The sequence below is a fragment of the Chenopodium quinoa genome, unplaced genomic scaffold (assembly GCF_001683475.1).
Source record: "Chenopodium quinoa cultivar QQ74 unplaced genomic scaffold, ASM168347v1, whole genome shotgun sequence".
Lineage (NCBI taxonomy): Eukaryota > Viridiplantae > Streptophyta > Magnoliopsida > Caryophyllales > Amaranthaceae > Chenopodium > Chenopodium quinoa.
In genome coordinates, this window is record NW_018744268.1 from 2,662,294 (window position 1) to 2,666,028 (window position 3,735).

The 3,735-nt window shown below is 33.8% G+C and overlaps 1 long non-coding RNA gene across 1 annotated transcript; it reads left to right on the top strand.

Moving 5' to 3' along the window:
* Positions 1–2,467: 2,467 nt before the first annotated feature.
* LOC110694918 lies at positions 2,468–3,454 on the top strand. The gene is made up of 2 exons (XR_002505981.1): positions 2,468–2,982; positions 3,110–3,454. It is a non-coding gene; the product is annotated as an uncharacterized LOC110694918 (long non-coding RNA).
* The last annotated feature ends 281 nt before the right edge of the window (positions 3,455–3,735 follow it).

Sequence of the window (3,735 nt, forward strand, 5' to 3'; positions counted from 1 at the left end):
CAACCACCATCACCTCCTTCCCCACCGCAGCTAGCAGCCATGAATATGGTGCGCACGCGAAGACCCTTTTATGCGTGCGCACACCAACATCCCGTAGCTAGGCATGAATATGGTGCGCTCGCGAAGACCCTTTTATGCGTGCGCACAGCTGGTTCAAATTGAAGCCATTGAACTTCATTAATTTGATGATCATATGGTTGTGATGGTGCGTGAGAAGCATGGGAAATTCCCTTATATGGTGCAGCGAAATATCTAAGGGTGATGATGGAACAATGATGATTGTGTGTGTTTGGTGATGTGCAAAGCAGGGCATTTTTCCTTCTTTTAATTCTCTTTTTATTTTTCCTTTTATTTTCTATTTCCTTTTCCTTTTACTTTCTTTATCTTTTCTTATTTATTTTATTTTACATTTCCTTTTCTTTTCCTTTTTTTTTTTACTAGAGTGTACCTGTGCAAAATGCACGGGATATGTAAGAAAAATTATATTTAAAATGTGAAAAGTTGATTTTGATGTTGTAATTTAGACTTGAGATGTAATGGTCGATTTTTGACTGGTTGGTTCTGTTGAACCCTAATTAGCTCTGTTGTACTGAATATTAATAATAATCGTATTAATAATGTGCTAACACCTGATGTGCTAAGCTGAAATATGATATTCTAAGCAAAGCTTGGAAGCTCAAAAAACAGGGTCTTACTCTTTTATGTCAGTGACCACACAATGCTATTATGGGTTTTACTTTTTCAAAGTTATAGAGGTTACCCGTTCAGTGTTATAGGGGTTACTCGTGCTACTCAGTTAGTGTCATATGGGTTAGTGTCTTACTTTAGGAGTTACATACTTTGTTCTGTTGCAAGTAGTTATTCACTGAGTCCAGTTGCACAAAAACGTGTTGTACATTTTTTTTTTGGTTTTGATGATTAAATAAGTGGAAAATGTTTGGAGGGTAGTCCCTAAAAAATGTATATAATTGAAGGGTTGGGGATTCAGAGTACTATAATTGAAGGGTTGGGGATTTAGAGTACATTTTTTTATATGTTACACTACGTACCAAAAAAAATAAAAAAAAATAAAAAAAATAATAAATAAATTGAAAATTTAGTAGTAGTCCCATAAAAAAAAAGAAAAAAGAAATAGTGAATGGGTTGAGGATTGGAGATTTGGAGGACTCTCGTTAAGTGACCCTACAATTATAATATAGATTTTCCTTTTCTCTTTTATTTTCTTTTATCCTTGTAATTATAAGTACCCATTTTTGGGGTCAATTTAAAGGAGAAGAATTAGAATTAGACCACATATTTCTTAGCTTAGTTGAGAGCTTCTCTCTCTAGTTTTAGGGTTAATTTTAGGAGTAGATTTTAGAGAGAGAAAGTGAGGAATTTCAATGGTTATTTAAGAGGTTGAAGATTCAAGATGACAATTGTATTGAAGATCTCCATTATCAATCAATGAAGATTTCTCACTCTCTTTCCTGTTTATTGCTTTATTCAATTTCATTTTTGTTTGAATTGGTTTTGATGTTTGATGCTTTATTAGTGTAGTTGTTCTTGATATATTGCGAATTCTTGATTTCTTTAGTTGTTTGTTGATAAATGATGATATTTGAGTAGTTGTTTGGCTAGAAATTTGGTGAAACTTGTATGATTGATTAATTGTGATTAATTTGGGAATTGTGTGATTGAGTGTTGACATTAAAGTGATTAATGAGGGTTTGCATGTATGTAATTCGATTAGGCCTTGAGAATTATGCTAGATTGCATTGTAATTGCTAGTGACATGACCAATTGATTTAGGAATTGCAATTATTGAGTGGTTTGGATTGTGATTCCATTACTTTGTTATTCATAGTGAACCATAGCTTATCAATTAGGAGATAGCTCTTTATTTCCAATTGATAGCTCTTATCATTAGTCTTCACAACCTTTGATTGGCATGATCTTTCCAAGTTGTTGCAATAGACATGATTACTTGGTGATCCCCGTTCCTAGTGTTTTTTTTCCTTGGTTATTTGTTTTTTTAGTTGTTAGTATTACATCTTACCTTCGATTTCGACCTAGCTTAGGCGCATAATTGAAAGTGCTTGAACATTATCGTTCCTTTGGGTTCGACCCTTGACTTGCCTCTATACTCGTATTTAGGTTTGTTAAGTGTTTATAAATTTAGTTTGACCGAGGGAAGATTAGATAACGACCTAATTTTCCCCTCGTCGGATAACAATGGGGGTTGGCCAACACATGATGACCCAACAAGTAGTGTAGAATCACATTGAAAAACATCATTGAAGGAATGTCCAACACTAAATCACTACTACAAAAACTAGAATAAGAAACGCAAGATATAGAACGGTTAACTTAGATATGCGATCTCTAGGATTATATAGAACGCCTATCTTAGTTAACCGTTCTATTTGATTTATTTATTTTATTTTATTAAATTGTGATTTTATTATATAGAACACATATCTTAGTAATTTGATTTATCCAAATTTTACACTTACAATATAGATCGCCCATCTTAGTTAACCGCTCTATATGTTTAACATTATTTATTTTAAAAAGAAAAAGAAAAGGCTAACATACAAAGAGGCCCAAATTCTAACCCTAACTCCTCTGTAGCCGTCATTCTCCTTTCCTCTTTCCTCATCTCTCACGCACTTCCCTCCTCTAAAACCCTTACTTCTTTCTCTTCTCTCTTCATTCCTCAATGTCTGATCCTAAAAATCTCCGAGCTAACGTCCAATTATCTTCCTCCTCGTCGTCTTCTTCCTCTATTTACAACTATCCTATTCGTTGCATTGCTTTGTTTTTCAACCCCAACTCCAACTCCAACTCCGATGCAGTACGGTGCGCGAAAGCTCGAACCATTACAGTCTCGATTTTTCTTTGTTTATGGTCATTGTTGCAGGTTGAATAGAGTTTTACATTATCGAGGTAGGTGGTAGTTGCAAATGGTGGCATTGAATTGATTTTGGTGGGTCGTGTGAGGTGATTGGAGAAGTGCATTTTAATTCTCCATTATTAATTTTAGATCTACAACGCTTATCAATTCATTATTATGTTATGATTTGGATTAAAATTTCTGATTTTTCATCTTTCATTTGTGGGTTTTTAGTGTGGTGTTCACTATTTGCGTGCACTATTGATGGAGGTGTTGCGGTGGTTGAGGTGGTGGAGACGTTGCGGTGGTTGAGGTTGGTGGAGGCGATGCTAGTGGTTTAAGTTGGGGGAAGCGCTGCTAGTGGTTCAGGTTGTTGAAGCGCCGCTGCGATTGAATTGCTTTTGATAATTCAAGTTGCAATTTCGAACTAGTTACTAGTTAGCAGTTTAGCACACTAATAATTATTAAGTTAGCAGTAGAATTGTATCAAATGTACTTGAGATGTAAATATTTGATTTTTTTTTTTTTAAAGATGTAAATATTTGAATATAAAGGATAATAAAAGTTCATTTTAATTGATATTTGAGTTATACAATTTCAATTTGATTTGATTTGATTTATTAATTGATGGTGTTAATTAGTATATATGCGTGCAACCTGCAAAAATTAATTATATTTTTTTTAAAAAAAAAATTAACAAAGAGAACGGTTATCTTAGATAACCGTTCTCTTGTTTTCATTTTATATAAGCATATGAAATAGAAAAGAGAACGGTTATCTTTTGCATATAGAACGCCTCTTATACCTGTTCTCTTTTGTCTTGCATATAGAACGCCTCTTATACCCGTTCCGTAAGCTTT